Here is a 16,874-nt window from a genome sequence, read left to right as displayed (position 1 = left end):
TTGCAAAATAGTTAGAGATTTTTGTGAAGGAACACTGTTTGACAGCATCTCAAAATGGGCTCATTATCCTTGTTGTCTGCTCTTCCAAGCCCTGATCACTGCAGTCATGGAGAAGGAATTCTTTCTGATTCTAGATGCAAAGAGACTTCATTAACACAAGTAGTACTTTGGGTAAAATAAAGATGAGATAAGCCGAGTTAAATACCTAGACTAATGACAAGAGATCCTTATGTTTAGCATAGACTTCTAGTTCGATTTTTTTAAGCATATAACTGTTCATTACGTCTTCATTAAAGCATTTCAAGGGATCCCAAGGTGAATTATAATGATTAACAATAATGCAAAGCAAAAAGCTTTTGGATCTACATCGGTGAACAAAAACACTCCTCTTAAAAGGAAAGTGGCTCAGCTCCAATATTCTCATGAAACAGTCTAAGAAGAGGGGAAATCTGTAATAGGCAATTTTTAGGGTGGAAGGTTGATATGGTTTGGCTGTGTCCCCACCCAAATTTCACCTTGAACTGTAGCTCCCATAATCCCCAAGTGTCATGGGAGGGGCCTGAATTGAATTATGGGAGCAAGTTTTTCCCATGTTGTTCTCATGAAAGTGAATAAGTCTCATAAGAGCTGATGGTTTTGTAAAGGGCAGCTCCCCTGCACATGCTCTCTTGCCTGCTGCCATGTAAGACATGCCTTTACTCCTCCTTCACCTTCCACCATGATTGTGAGGCCTCCTCAGACATGTGGAACTGTGAGTCCATTAAACCTCATTTTCTTCATAAATTACTCAGTCTTGGGTATTTCTTCATAGCAGTATGAAAGTGGAATAATACAAAGATATATGTTAATGTGATTTAAGAAGGCTTACCTTTAAATAAAACTGTCAGATAACAATGTAACATGGCTTTATTTCTGTTTGACTGCAGGAGCAAGTGAGAAACAGAGCTCTTAAGGGATTTTCCCTAAGACAGGAGATCCAAGCCTCCTAATGTCCATTCACAAATCTATTCAGAGATTACTTGGTGACCAAATAAAAAGATTGAAAAAAGTTTCCATTTAACTTACAGGACAGACTACAACTGAAATTAATAGTGAGATAAAAAAAGAAAAAAAATATTGCTCATCTGTTCTATGAACTTAAATGACCTTCTAGCTTCTTTAAATGAGAAGTCTGACATTTTTCCTGGCAGTATTGCTGAAAAGATAAGACAAATGGAAATTCCTGAGACGATCTGGGATACTTATCAGGAGGAACAGCTTTAAGGGAAATGTCTGCTTTCTATCTCTTGGAAATTGCGAAACCATTGACAGAAAGAAAAGTGTTGGTATTTGATAGTAAGAAGGCAGCATCTATCATAATATTCTAGGGCGTATCTGTTCAGTGTAAAAAGAAATTGATGTGCGTAATAGTCGAGAGTCATTACATCACCACTCCCTGCCTTTCCACTCCCTGGTCACCCCTTGTGCGGCCACAGAGTGGCTGTAAAACAGCCCACTGTGCTATTTATGTCCATTGCAGTCAATGTTACTTTGATCTAAACCTTGAGATTCACAAACACCAGAAGAGGGAATGTTGGTAATGACAATCACTGTCTCGGGAAATAGTTGACAGTGACAGTGGATTCTATTTCACTTTCTGGACTGCAAGGTAGTGTTCCCCACTGCCCCACTGGGGCCACCTATGGGATTAACACTGGCAGTTCCCCAAATACTCTGCGTATACTTTCTGGTTCTTACCCATCATCAAATTCAATCCCAGAAAGCAAACACTCGTTTCACTTACTCACTTCCTTAAGACTCAGGGCTAAATTGGAGCATATTTTCCTGCTGCAAGATTTCAAGTTTTTATTGGTCCTGGAGGGGCCAGAAAAGCTACAGAAAGGCCTTTGCTTGCAGTACCAGCTTCAAAACCTTTCAGCTAAAAGCAGGAAAGTCAAAAGCATCAAATACAGTCTTATGAAGGGCCACTTTGATTTAGAGAAATCTTTTGAATTTGCGTTCAGATGTGAATCCTGATGGCACGATTAACGTTGTTTATGAGGAGAAAAATCTGCATGGAGGTGAGATGGCTGCCTGTTTTCAGTGAGAATGGCAGGATGTGCTACAGGTAGACTGGGTTAACTACGTTGGCCTCTCCACTACTCTTCCGCTTAAAACGTTTCACAGGTTCTCTACGGCACTAACGCATATTTATCAGAATTCTGTTGGTAGCGAGGCACAAAAATCTAACTTAAAAACGTTTAGCTTAAAAGTATGTTTCTTGATTCCCATGGCTGAAAATTCCAGTGCATGGGATTGATTTCAGATGGATCCAGGAGTTCAAATAATACTGCCAAGATTTTCTCTGTCTCAGGGCGAGGTCTGGGCAATCTTGGTGCCTGGGATGCACGATTTGAGGCAGCTAGGTCATGCAAGTACTGACCCTGTTCTAGCAGGGCCCTAAGAGACAGAGCCCAGGTACACAGCCTCGCCTTCTTAAATTTGCACCATAGGCATCTTGCCTGCCTTACCCTGGACCCTCTTTTTCTCTTAGCTCTTGTTTTCATGTTGCTGTCTTTCTCAGTTGAGTTCTCATTTGGTGCCCAGAAGCTCACCAAAGCACCAGGCATGGTTCCACCACGTTACCAGATTCTTTCCTTGTCACCTGTTTATTTCAGGAAAGAATGACCCCAGACTTGGGCTCATTGGTTCTTATTAGCCCCACCCGTGTGTGGAAGAGTCGCTCAATAAAATGTGCTCCCCAAACTGTTTCCTTTTCATTCTAAGCACACAGGTAAACAAATTTCCCAGGTTCCCTGCATCTAGGTCTGGTCATGTGCACAGTGCCAGGTAGGGAAATGTAAGTAAAAATGAAGGCTATCTCCTCCAGACCTGGACCCACTCCATATTCACTTCTTCACGCATTGTCTGGGCATAGAATATTCAGCAGGTGACAGTGCCATGAGATGAAATGAGCCTAGATCCCTGAGTCACCACTTGGAGGAAGCCATACTGAAGAGCCACCTGATCAGAAGTATGCATGATGTTTTGTTTGTTTTTGTGAGGGGGAAACCAGCCACTGAGATTTAGAGACTGTTACAACAGCTAGTTACTCATCCTATGTAATCTATTGAGTATTTGCCTCTTCTCGAACCCATTAGTAGTATCAAAAGTGATGGGATGTCCTGAGCAGCCAGGCATGGGTCATGTTCATGTTTGGAGCCCTAGGTAGAGCCCTGTCCCCAATCATAAAAAAGTTAGAGCAGGAGTAATTCCCCCAAAGAAAACCAGGATGCCGTTACCAGAATAAGGGGAAGAAGACGCTGCACGGACAACAAACCCCACGTGCACGACAGCCCTGCACGTCCCTCGGGCTGACCTCTAATGCAGTGCTTGAGGAATGCCGAGCATTATGAGGTCCTTCACAAGCCATGCTGTCGCTGTCATTCTTGCTCTTCCTCTCCACGTTCTCTTTTGCTCATCTTCTCAGCCCTCACTCTCTCTCTCCATTCACCTTCTGGAAATTCTGCTGATTTTTAAAATGCAGCTCGAATATCCCTTCCTTCATGAAGTTTCTTCACATTCAAGGTAAGTTGTATGCTCCTCTCTTTCTCTCATGGGGCCCTGCAATTTCTCTTTCTTTGTCTTTACTTCATTACTTAGAAAATATTAACTGTGAAATTCTCAAGGCAGGGATGGGCCTAGTCATCATTTTGTCCCCTACACCTAGCACAGTGCTTCCATCTGGTCGAACTGTTCAAGTTGAATAAAGAAAGGAATATAGTCCAATTATCAAACTGTGGGCTAAATTCACCTTTGCAGTGGCTATCCACAGGATAGCTAAATCCACATTTCCACTCCTATCAGTAAGGAAGTAAGAAATGGTGTAATCAGAAACAGTTGCATGCACGTTTCTGAAACCATAGGTCTATTTTGCAAATCTTATAGTGTTAGTAAACCTAAGGGCTAACTTTTGAGTAAGATAAGGTCTTATAATTAATTTCTTTTTTTAATCTAAAACTAGATTTATTGTATTTCGTGCAGTTTGAAGACCATGCAAAGGAGACTAGCAGAGTTTTTACTGCATTTTAAAAATAAAGGGAGGTGGGCAGCAAATGCACAAAATCCTCATCTCCTGGGTCCTTGGGAGGAAAGAGTGTGCAATGAACCCACCCACTCTCCATGGGGAATAAATCTGCCTCTTAAATGCGAGGAATGTTTCCACGGCCTCTGGATGCAAATACACAGAGCTCTGGGGTAAAAGCAAGAACTAGGGAGAGGACTGCTAGTGAAAAGGCAGCTACACCCATTCACCTAACTCAATATGAGGGTAGAACAGCATGGCAAATCTTGGGGCAGCAGCTGTTCCAAGAATCAAGAAACACTGTACACCCCTGGGGAGATCTGGTCCTAAAAAGAAGTGGCGGTAAGAAACAACAAAAAAGAAAGAAAAACAAAAGGAGAAGTATTTCTTTAACCACGCTCTTCAAGAAAATGCCACAAATATGTTATTTAATATTTTAATTTCATAGGACTGGACATACAGCTCAACTTATTGAAATATTGATTCCTTGAAAAAAAAAAAAGGGAAAAAAAAGGAAACAAAAAATATTGCATCCATCTGTTGGAGAATCTCGGCCCCCAGACATGGGGCCCAGTGCACCAGTGTCCTAGTCTGCTGGAGGCACTGAGGTCGGCCAGGTCCTCCGGGGACTTGTGACCATGACCTGGGGCTGTATGGCAAAAATTGTGTTGGGTGTCCTTGGCCTTGACAGCTCAGGCCCTCAGTTGCTGGCCACCTGGGGGGCCTGCCTGTTGGAGGGCTGGTTGGCTGCCTGGATGAACATGGGCTGAGCAGGCCCTGCCCTGCAGGCACGGGGACTTGTTGAATCTGGTAGAGCTGCTGTCCGTCTGTGAACTGGCTGACTACTGCTGTCCTTGCTGGACCTCTGTCTGTGTCAGCGGTTGAGCATTGGTGGCAAGTGGCTGGATCTGTCCCTGAAGAACGTGGGTGCCTGATATAGGCTGGGCTAAGTGGATATGCTGCTAGCCAGCTTTCAGCTTCACCGTGACCTGCTGGGTCTCTCTGGTGTTAGTGATGATCTGCTGCATCACCTGCATGCTCTGTCCCAGGGCTACTCTGGGCCTATTGGGCTTGACCCTGTCACTGGGCCCGGACAGTCTGCACCTGCTGACCTTCTCCGACCTGCTTAGTCATGGGCCTGGTCTGGCCCTGCTGAGGCTGCGTGAAGATGATCTTCCCAGGCTGGCTGGATGGTGGTCATGGAGCTAGTGGTCTGCTGGCCTTGCTGCTGCCCCTGGACTTGGACGGCTATGGGCTGCTGAGCCAGCATGACATAGTACTGGACTGGCTTGGCAAGAGTTACAGACTGCAGCACCCCCTACTCCTGACACTTTGGAGGTTTCAGTTCATCTCTTGGAATAATATCGATGAGAAAATCAAATGGATCAAATTTTGCAATTGCCATGGCGACATCATTTCTCTGTAGCGCTCGGGGCTTCTTATCCTCTGTGTGAATTCAGGCTCCAGAGTCAACTCTGTGATAAAAATCTGGGCTGCTCTAGCAAAGAGCACAGAGGCTTCTGCCCTGATCATCTTCACATCTTCATCCAGTTTCATGGTCTTCTTAATACAGCCGGTGGGAGTTCCTGCACTCGGAAGTCTTTCACGGCTAAATTCCGGATTTCTTCCATGACCCGAGGCCAGAAGGACTGTGGCCTTTGCTGGGCATCACTGCTGCTAGTACCATCCAATCCTCCTTCTGTGGACATTTCGACAACCGCCTTTGCTCAGGAGTCCAGGAACAGTCGCTCCTGTGGAGCCAGGCAATGCAGAGGCCCAGGCACCGCGGAGGGAAAAGGGAAGCACGAGTCATGGAGAATCGAGCGCGTGTTTGCACCGTCTCCCCTGTTACGCTCCCCCTTCCCTGGCGCCTCGACTCCTATAATTAATTTCGTGCAAAAGGTATTATGAGAGCATAGTTATATCAAAAACTTACCTGCATTATTTGTGTGTGTGTATTTGTGTGAAAAATGAAGATAAAGAACATATTTAAAAGTAAAATCTGCTTTGCGGGAATAGAATTTACTTTTCGCTTTTATTTTTCCTTCCCTTTTCTATTGTTTGGGATCCACAGAGGATGAGTGCTTAACGTACAGCAGAGAGGAGGATAAAGCTGTAATCAGTGTCTCGGATTCGATTGTGATCAATCTCTCTCTTAAATAATGTCCTCATTGTCTGATTGAGACAGAAACTCCCCACCTCCCTATTAAAATTTTTTTTAAAAACCCTGACCCAGAGGTTTCTGAAGCCTCCATTGATAGCACACAATGGCCTGTTCTTCTAAGATGTTTCATGGCCCTTAAGGAAGCCTCTGTTCACCCATATGATGAAAGGATGAGATGACCAAGGAGAAGCCGAGGTTCATCCGCCTTGTCCTGGCCGGGCAGAGGACTGTGGGCACGTGCAGGAATCCATAAAGGATGAGCTGGGCCAAGGAAAACGATGTTTGTATCTCAAGGACAAGAAATAGACAAACCTTCCTAGGAATATTTCCCGGCACCTTTCAGCTTAGGGGAAAGAGGAAAGAGGAGGCGAGAAGGAAAAGGGAAAAGCAGGCAGAGAAGGGGGAGGAAAGGCAGGGACCCTGAGCAAGCACCACCATGAGCCAGAGCCGGCGCTCAAGGTGGTTTTGTCCCGTTTCTCGTCTTGGGCTTTCCAATGCCAGTCCTCTCTGCCCTGGCCCTTGACTGAGGCCATTTTTCCATGGTCTAGAGGTGAAGTATCCCAAGCAGATGTGTTGTGTTGAGCTATGTTTGCTAAACCTTGCACCTGGAATCATAAGGCTGCACTCTCTTGTCAGCTTGGCCTGGTGCCCACCCATTGTGAAGGCCCTCACTCTAATCCCTGAGCCTGTGAATGTGTCACCTTACATGGCACAGGGGACTTGACTGATGTGAGTAAAGGTACAGTCTAATCCCATGCGAACCTTTCCTAGCTGTGGTCAGAGAGAACCCTGACAGCAGCAGAAGGGTCAGAAGGATACAATGTTACTGGATTTGAAGCTGGAGGGAGGGGCCTCAAGCCCAGAATGTGGGCTGCCTCCAGAGCCTGGAAAAACTCATGGATTTTCCCCGCATTGGCCTTCGGAAAGCAAAGCAGCCCCGCGGAATCCTTGGTTTCAGCCCAGTGAGAACCATGGCAGACTTCTGACCGACAGAACTATAAAGTAATACATTTGTATTATTTTAAGCCACTAAATTTATGGTCATTTGTGGCAGCTACAGAAAGCGAATATATTCATTAACAGATCTTGAGAAGAACTAGAGGCCAGAGGCCAAAAAACACTTCATAGTCTGCTTGGCAGCTAAGGGCAGGAAACAAGCATTAAATTGTGTGTCCTGTGCTTCTCTGCGCTAGTCCCACTCTGCTCAGTTATAAAGGGCTGTAATGAGAGGAGGGAGATGAAAAAGAACCAAAAGTATTTATTTCCCCAAGTGGAGAGGAAGGAGATGACAAAGGTCAGCATAAATGGGGCTGTCTCCCACCATTTAGGGCAAATTTAAAAGGCTAGTGAGCCATAGAGTTGTGAAAATTATATTTTAAAATCAAAGTTTGGAAAGGCTTCAAAGTTGGATTACTTTTTTCAAGCTCTAGGATTGTAAATATATTAAGGTGATAAAATGGTGCATGTGAAATTTCTTTGAAAACTATAAAATATGAGATGTAGTGGGCCAGATAGTTGTCTCCACAAGAGTAAGTCCAGGTCCTAATTCCTAGAACATCTAAATGGATCTCATTTGGAAAAAGGGTCTTTGCCAATGTGATCACATTAAAGACCACGAGAAAAGGTATTCTGAATTAGCCCTAGATGTAATCACATATATTTTCCCAGGACAAACACACAGAGGAGAAGAGGAGGAAGCAATGTAGCCACAGAGGCAGAGACCAGAGTGATGGAGCTAAAAGCCAAGGAATGTTGGCAGCCATCAGATGCTGAAGGAGTCACAATCTTTCCTCAAAACCTGGAGGAAGTGGCCTTGATTTCAGACTTCTGACCTCTAGGACTGTGGGAGAATATGTTTCTGTTATTTTAAGGCACACAGTTTGTGGAAATTAGGTATGACAGCCCTAGAAAACTCATATATGTAAGGCTAGGAGCTAAGCTAGAAAATAAAAGTACTACTAGAAATGGCAATAAATTCATTTATGAGTGTTATTAAGATGTCCACAGGCATTCTCATGTTGTAGTAGGATTATGTGATTAGCATGTGAGCCCCTAATCAGATTTCAAGTTCATGATTAGGTGGTGAGATCCTTGAGGATCCTGTCATCTCCTGGTGCCCCCATAGAGCTGGGTGCCAAATAGGTGCCCAACAGATATTTTCTGATTTGCATCTTATAATGGAGTAATTCCTCCAAAGAGGAGCTCATCAAGAATGTGGAAGAATAGAACTGCCCTGATCAGGAATTGTAGCGCTGTGGAACCCCAGCTCACTCTTTCTCTTGAGAGCTACTGAATTCTCAGGAAAAGCCTATACCAAGTCCAGCAACTTCAGGGGCATCTGTGACTTTCTATGGACCCCTCATGAAGGTTTTCCCCCTTACTCTTATGCAAGAGAAGTTGCAGTGCCCCAAAGCCACATTGGCCAGATGAATCCACATAATATGAGGGGATGGGATCCAATTTCCCATGGTGAGAGCCGTGAAGCTACCCTGCACCAAGAGGGAGCCCGCTATGTCACATTCCCATTGGCCTCCATTCAAACCTGAGTCCTGCTGCACCGTGAATTTGAGAAAACTTTTGATCCTCGCGTTGCTGCCTCACTTGTTTCTAGAAATATCTCTAAAGTTTCTAGAAATAGTTATTTTGTGTGCAAGCATCCCCAGGTCGTTTCCTGGCTAGCTTTGGCTCCTGTCACAATACCTCTCTCTCAGTCAGCATGACAACCATCTGCCCTTGAGGCTGAGAGGCCAAAACAAATATGATTAGGGTTGCTATCTTCAGAGTGCTGACAGCACCCTTGGTGTTGGAGGAGTGGCGTACTCGCTCCAGAATTGTCCCCCAGCCAAGTGCAGCCAGCCCAAGTCACAATGCTAAGTTTGGTTCAAAGTGAGAGAGGATGCCATATACATTTGGATGAGAACTATCCTTCTGTCAGCACTGGTTCACCCACTGATTCAGCAATGCAGGAAGCCATTAAAAAGAATGCATGTTTTAGTTACAAGTCTGACAATTGTTCATTTATCACTGTACAGTCTCCTTCCACCCAAATATGCCCAGGAGTCAAATGCCCCAAATCTCTTTTCTCTCTCGTGGATGAAATTAATCATTTATCCAAATGAGGTTTTCTGTGCTACGTCGGCATGGCAGCCCCGGTCTGGGATCCCGATGTCCCACCCAAGAGAATGGCTCTGTTGTTCTCCTTCTCAGACTGAAGCCCAGAGCAGTTACTTCGCCTCCTCAAAGTGGCAGCCTCCACACTGAATTTGTAGGTCAGGACGTCTGTTAATTCTTTCGATCCTATGGCTTCCTTCTTTGCTGTAACAGTTCATGCATCTAGTCTGGTTGTGTTAGGATGGCTATGATCAGTGTTTGTCATGGTAATGGGGTTATATTCCATTCTGTTTTAAAAGTAGAAGTATGATGTTTTGTTTCCTGCTATGTCAAATGCACGTTGTAGAACAAATTCAGTTTTCAGTGATTCTATTTTTTTAGGTGAGGTTGGAAAGGACTTTGGAATTTGTCTGGCCCAAATTCTCCATTTTCATGAGGAAATCAGAGATTCTTCCAAAGTTCAAAGCTTGTCTGTAATGGAGCAGGATTTGCAATCAATTCTCAGATTCCCCATTCTAAGCTCTTACCATGACCTCAAGCTTCCCCTAACATGATTGTCTGAAGATCCTTGACCGTTCTGCATTTCTTTGTCAGTAACTCATGTCTCATGCTCCTCCTGGACAGTGATTTTGATATCCATTTATTTTGATAGAAGAGTCCTGGACATTATCTGGCATGAGCTGCAGAGAATTTTGTGTCCATCTGTGGATGGGAGGCATATTATTTCTCAACCTAATTGCAGCTAAGCTGCCAAGATTCTAGATGTTAGGGTGAAGGGACTGTCATCCTGAATGTTGGCTCTTGTTTGACAGCATCATTCATTCTTACTGCTGGTACTCACGCATGGCAGCGATGGGGCCCCTGAATGAGTTAAGGTAGATGCACTGACGACCCTTCCTGTACTGCATTAGATGGCATCTGTGTACCCAGCTCATGAAGTTTAGCAGAACACGGAGAAAGACATGAGTAAGGAAGGCATGTTCTTCCCTTGGATGAAAGCACTATTCAAGTATCTCTCAGATAGGAGTTCTTGGAATGATACATCATCCCATTTTACCTTCTAAGCAAGCAAGATGACATGTAAAAGCACATAGAAGGTTTTCATCAGTAAAAATTAATGTGACTGCTCAGTATTTGTCTTGATATCACTAGTCCCTTTTAAAATGTATTTTTTAAACATGGATAAAATTGCCACATAATATGTAATATAAATTATCTGGGAAAAATTTGCTAACCCTCTTATTCTGGCCAAATGACTCCCCCAGATGGATGTGGAACTGAGACCCAGATCCAATATTGGCTGTGCCAAATGAAGAAATGGAAATAGATTTGAAAGGTGGGAACTTTGAATGGAAAACTTTTTCTTTTCCTTGCTTTCCAACCTAGGGTCTGTTCAAAAGTGTTAGACAGCTCTCAGAATCCACAGTGGGAGAATGAAATTTCGAATGGAAAAGTTTAACTGCCAAGAGCCTCTCGTCTCTAGGATAACATTTTGTTTCTTCTTTCTTAAATTCTCTGACTTCGTCTCCTTTGCTGAACTATTTTCTAACCATTTTATTTGTATTTATCTTTTACAGTAAATATTTTGGTTTGGGTTTTCTATAGGCTTTTGAGGGCATGTAAAATAAGGTCACATCTTGTATTTTTGTAAAATTTTATCAATACATTCCAATCCTCAAACACAAGGACATTGCTGGATAAATATGAGTGAAAGAGGAAATCTTTCAAGTTAGTGCTGTTGACACAAGATTGATGCACTGAGAACAAACTCCACGTTATCTCCATTCCTGGATCTCAGGGAGGTGACCTTCTTCCTCTTTTGCTCTCTGACATGTGACAGTTTGTAACTTTGCATAGGAAGTTTATCTGGACGGTGGCCCCCAACTAGACCCCCAGTCGTCACAGAGCAGAAGGACTCACAAATTAATGTCCAACCCATCTGGACAAAACCAAATTAATATCCTTAAGTGACACATTTTATTAACTCAATTTAAAACCATTACTCAGAAGCAAAGGGAAAGAGATGGGTACAAAGTTAACCCAGTTACATGAAAGGGTGGCAGGACTACACTCTCAGAATCCTCTGCTGTGCAGTATTGATCAATCCCATCTCTTCCTCTTTGCTGCCTGAGTCTTCCCACTGACAGGCATATATTCAGGACGTAAGAGCAAGGCTTCAGCAAGCCCAATGCAAGCCCCATGAATGAAAGGGGGTGTAGCCAACAATAAACATTCTATTGCACAGATGCAAGCTGTAGCTTGCCTCTGAGCCTGATAAATAGCTTTAGATTTTATCTGCCTTTCTTGGGGGAGAGGACAATTTGGGCCAGAATAGATGTCACTAATAGGTAGCTGACGTGAGGCTTCATGAATATTGAGTGTCTCTGTGACTCATGTATATTTAAGGTGTCGTGAATATTCAGAACCTCATATAGCTCATGAATATTTGGTTTCTATTGCCCTATGTATTAGTCTGGATTCTTCAGAGAGACAGAACCAATAGGATAAGTAGATGTATGGATGGATGGATGGATGGGTAGACTAGATAGATAGATAGATAGAGATTTATTAGGGGAATTGGCTCACGTGATTATAGAGGCTAAGAAGCTCAACTCCAAAAGCCTCAGAAGCAAGAAGCCAATGTGTAATTTTCAGTCCGAGGCAGGATGCTGAAGAAGCTGAGACGGGGCTGGTGGAGGATGCTGATGTAAGTCCTGGAACCCAAAGGCCTGGAGTTCTGATGTTTAAGGACAAGAGGAGGGTGCCTCCACTCCAAGAGAGTAAGAAAGAATTTGTCTTTTCTCTGCCTTTTTGTTCTATCCATGCTCCCAGCCTATTAGATGGCGCCTGCTCACGATGAGAGTGGGTCTTCCCCACTCATTCCACAGACTTGCAATCAACTCTGAATACACTTCACAGACACACCCAGAGGAAATGCTTTACTACCCTTCTGGATATCCCTTAATCCAGCCCAGCTGACACCTAAACTTCACAGCGCACCCTCCTTCCCTTTGTTTCTTTGTGTAGTACACATGGACTCTTTTTGTCCATGCATAACATGGCTCCCAGGTTACTAACTTATCCTTATCTAACACATGTCATGAATCTGTATGTTCCTCCTAAGCTACTTGCCTATACATCACATGATTTGCATCTACCCCATTTGTTTTCTATAGCAGAACTGAGTATTTTCAAATAATACAGCAAACACAATACAGCAACATGCACAACTGGTTGAGTGGTGTATTAGGAAAGAAATAGAATTAGTAGTCATTCATCAAAAACTGTTTTTCATTGCTGGGAAACATTTCTTTCTTTTTTTTTTTTGAGACGGAGTTTCGCTCTTGTTACCCAGGCTGGAGTGCAATGGTGCGATCTCGGCTCACCGCAACCTTCGCCTCCTGGGTTCAGGCAATTCTCCTGCCTCAGCCTCCGGAGTAGCTGGGATTACAGGCACGCGCCACCATGCCCAGTTAATTTTTTGTATTTTTAGTAGAGTCGGGATTTCACCATGTTGACCAGGATGGTCTCGATCTCTTGACCTCGTGATCCACCCGCCTCGGCCTCCCAAAGTGCTGGGATTACAGGCTCGAGCCACCGCGCGCAGCCGGAAACATTTCTTTGAACTACCATCTTCTTAATGGCCACACCAAAAACAAGACCACAGAAATCTAAAAAGAAATAATAATAATTTTCTCATTTGAGTTAATAGCAGTGTGCTTTGCCCAGTTAAGCCCAAAACCAAGCACTGTGTTGATTTCTCACTTGTCTTACTTCATATTCCATCCATCAATAAGCCCTGTTGATTCTGCGTCCATTTCTCTCTAACGTTATCACCCACACTAGTTTAGCCCACAGTGGTCTCTTGCCTTGACAGGGCAGTAACCTACCAACCAGCATTCCTGTGGCCACTCCTGTCTCTCGGCAGCTCATTTTCCACATGGCAAGCTGAGTGGTTTTCTAAATATGTAAATTCGTGTGACTGTCCTCCAACTGCTTCCAGATGAGTGTCAACCAAAGTATGGTCAGTGGAGACAGAAACAACCAAAATGTCTATAAACTAACAAATGAATAAACAAAATGTGGTATATCCATATCATGGAAGGTTATAGGTTATTTGTTCATAAAAAGGAAGAAAGTTCTGACACATGCTATAACATGATGGAGTCTTAACATTATGCTAAATGAAAAATGCCGGGCCGGGCGCGGTGGCTCACGCCTGTAATCCCAGCACTTTGGGAGGCCGAGGAGGGCGGATCACAAGGTCAAGAGATCGAGACCATCCTGGTCAACATGGTGAAACCCAGTCTCTACTAAAAATACAAAAAATCAGCTGGGCATGGTGGCGCATGCCTGTAATCCCAGCTACTCAGGAGGCTGAGGCAGAAGAATTGCCTGAACCCAGGAGGCGGAGGTTGCAGTGAGCCGAGATCGCGCCATTGCACTCCAGCCTGGGTAACAAGAGCAAAACTCAGTCTCAAAAAAAAGAAAGAAAGAAAGAAAGAAAAATGCCAGTCACAAAAGCCCATATGTTGTAAAATTCCATTTATACAAAATGCCCAGCATAGGAAAATATATAGAGACAGAAAGTACATTAGTGATTGCATAGAGCTGGGGAGGGGTAGCTGGCAGGGGTGGGGGTGGGGAAGTAATAGCTACAGAGTCAAGGATTTCTCTTTGCAGTGGTGAAAATATTCTAAAATTAACTGTGGTGACAGTTGCACATATCTGTCAATATACTAAAAATAAATTCTACACTTTAAAATGGGTCAATTGTATGTATGTACATTATTTCTCCATAAAGTTTTTTTCCCTAAAGTATTCCATGAGCAGCCACCATCTGAATCATATGAGAGCTTGGAGAAATGCAAATTCTTAGGGCCCACTTCAGACCCTCTGAAAAATCTCTAGGGATGGGTCGAGCAATCTGTGTTGTTGTCGTTTTTAAATTTAAGTTCTGTAAACCTGCACGGGGGTACATGTGAAGGTTTGTTACGTAGGTAAACTTGCATCATGGGGCTTTGTTGTACAGATTATTTTGTCACCCAGGTATTAAGCCTAGTACACACTAGTTATTCTTCCTTATCCTCTCTCTCCCACCCTCCACCTTACAACAGGCCCCTGTGTCTGTTGTGTTAATGTGTTCTCCTCATTTAGCGCCCACTTATAAGGGAGAACATGCTTTGGTTTTCTGTTCCCACGTTAGTTTGCTAAGGATCATGGCCTCTAGCTTCACGTACGTTCTTGCAAAGAACATGATCCCATTCTTTTTCATGGCTGCATAGTATTACATGGTGTATATGTAGCACATTTTCTTTATTCAGTCTACCATTGATGGATATTTAGATTAATTCTGTGTCTTTTCTGTTGTGAATAGTACCGCAGTGAACACGCGTGTGCATGTGTCTTCTTTATGATAGAGCAATTTACATTCCTTTGGGTCTATATTCGGTAACAGAATTGCTGGGTCAAATGGTATTTCTGTTTTTAGGTTTCTGAGGAATTGTCGCACTCTCTTCCACAGTGGTTGAACTAATTTACACTCTCACTAAGAGTGTATAAGCATTCCTTTTTCTCCAGAACCTAGCTAGCATCTGTTATTTTTTGACATTTTAATAATAGCCATTGACTGGTAAGAGATGGTATTTCATTGTGGTTTTGATTTGCATTTCTCTAAAGATCAGCAATGTTGAGTTTTTTCCATGTGCTTGTTGGCTGTGTGTATGCCTTCTTTTGAAAAGTGTCTGTTCATGTCCTTGTAATAAGGTTGTCTTTTTCTTATAAATTTAAGTTCTTTATAGATGCTGGATATTAAACCTTTGGCGGCTGCATAGTTAGCGTATTTCTCATTCTTGACATTATGCTAAATGAAAAAAGCTAAATGTCGGTTTACTCTGTTGATAGCTTCCTTTGCTGTGCAGAAGCTCTTTAATCAGATCCCATTTACCAATTTTTGCTTTTATTGTGATTGCTTTTGGCATCTTTGTCATAAAATCTTTGCCTTTTTTCACATCCAGAAGGGTATTGCCTAGGTTATCTTCCAGAGTTTTTATAGTTTTGAGTTTTACATTTAAGTCTTTAATCCATCTTAAGTTAATTTTTGTATATGGTATAAGGAAGGGGTCCAATTTCAATCTTCTGCATAGGGCTAGCCAGTTATCCCAGTACCATTTATAGGATAGGAAGTCCTTTCCCCATCGCTTGTTTTTGTCGGCTTTGTCGATCAGATAGTTGTAAGTGTGTGGCCTTATTTCTGCATTCTGTATCCTGTTCCATTGGTCTGTGTTTTAACAAAATCTGAATTCCACACCACAGCATACAAGGCCCTATAACATCTTTCCGTCTCTCTAACACCAACTCCGATCCTAGCTGCACTGATCTTTCTATGTCATGCAGAGGCCAAGTGGGTTCCTCTCTTAGGGCCTTTGTATTATCAATTCCCCTTACCTGGAATCCCTTTCCCTGAGATCTTTGCATGTCTGGCTCCTTTTCACCAACCAGTTTTCAGCTTAAATGCTACTTCCTCACAGATGCCCTCCTAGACCATCCTAACTAAATCAGTCTCTCATTCACCTGGTCACATCACCCAGTTGTATTCTCTTCACCACACTTCAGATACTTTCTGTATTATTTACTTGCAGACTGTCTGTCTGCCTTTCTAGAATACAGGCAGATCCTTCTATCTAGCCGTCACTCAATAAATATTTGTTGAATTGATGAGGAAGCACTGACCTTGAGCCCAGGCACCCAGGAATACATACCCTAGCGCTCATGATGTCCTGTGCCTAGTTTCTGAGTCCTCTGTACTTGCAAAGGAATTGGGTTGCAAACTGTCTCACCAAAATTATTCACATTTCCTGGTAACACAAACGACTGCCCCGAGGACTGATGCTACAGAATAAGCTAAGGGCAGCTGAGGGAGATGAGCAAAATGGATGAGAAAGCAATATTTCTTCTTGGCCATTCTAAAACTTCCCCGAGAATGGTCCCAGTGCCTGATACAGATTAGATGCCAGAAAGATGTTTGCTTCACTCTTGAACTAAACGCTTAAGAAATGGAAAGAAATTCACTCTTGCTTTGTAAGAAACCAGAGCCCTGAGAGATACCCCCTCAGCTCCTTCAACCCTTTTGAGAATCACCTACATATTCTATTCTCTGCCCTCCCCAGTCCTTTCTGTTAAATGAGATATTTGTGTTTTAAATGAAAACCATTGTTTACCCATCACTAGCGGAAAAGAACCAATGTGCATGCATTCCTTATATAATAAGAATTAAATCCCTTAATCCTGTAATTTGCTCTTACTGGTTTAGAATTTTGAAGTCCAAGAACACATCTGCCATCGAGGAAGTTAATTCCCAGGCTGGCTGGCTCTGCAGCTATGTATGTGGCCATTGTTCCTGCCTGAGGAATGGTCAGGAGGGGCTCAGGGCTCTGTTCTCATAATGAACCTTATGTTTCTAAACACAGGTGCGTTTGGATGTAGACATCTGTGGCATTAAATGGGGGGAGAAATAGCACAATAGCAGCTCAGAAA

General features: G+C 43.3%; 1 pseudogene; it reads right to left on the bottom strand.

Annotated features, from left to right (window-relative positions):
- Window positions 1–4,763: 4,763 nt before the first annotated feature.
- LOC105725332 (nuclear transcription factor Y subunit gamma-like) lies at window positions 4,764–5,800 on the bottom strand (annotated as a pseudogene).
- Window positions 5,801–16,874: the final 11,074 nt, after the last annotated feature.

The sequence above is a fragment of the Aotus nancymaae genome, unplaced genomic scaffold (assembly GCF_030222135.1).
Source record: "Aotus nancymaae isolate 86718 unplaced genomic scaffold, 86718_ANA_hifiasm-v0.15.2.pri h1tg000041l, whole genome shotgun sequence".
Lineage (NCBI taxonomy): Eukaryota > Metazoa > Chordata > Mammalia > Primates > Aotidae > Aotus > Aotus nancymaae.
Note: the sequence above shows the minus strand (reverse complement) of the source record. Positions and strands in the feature narration are given on the sequence as shown.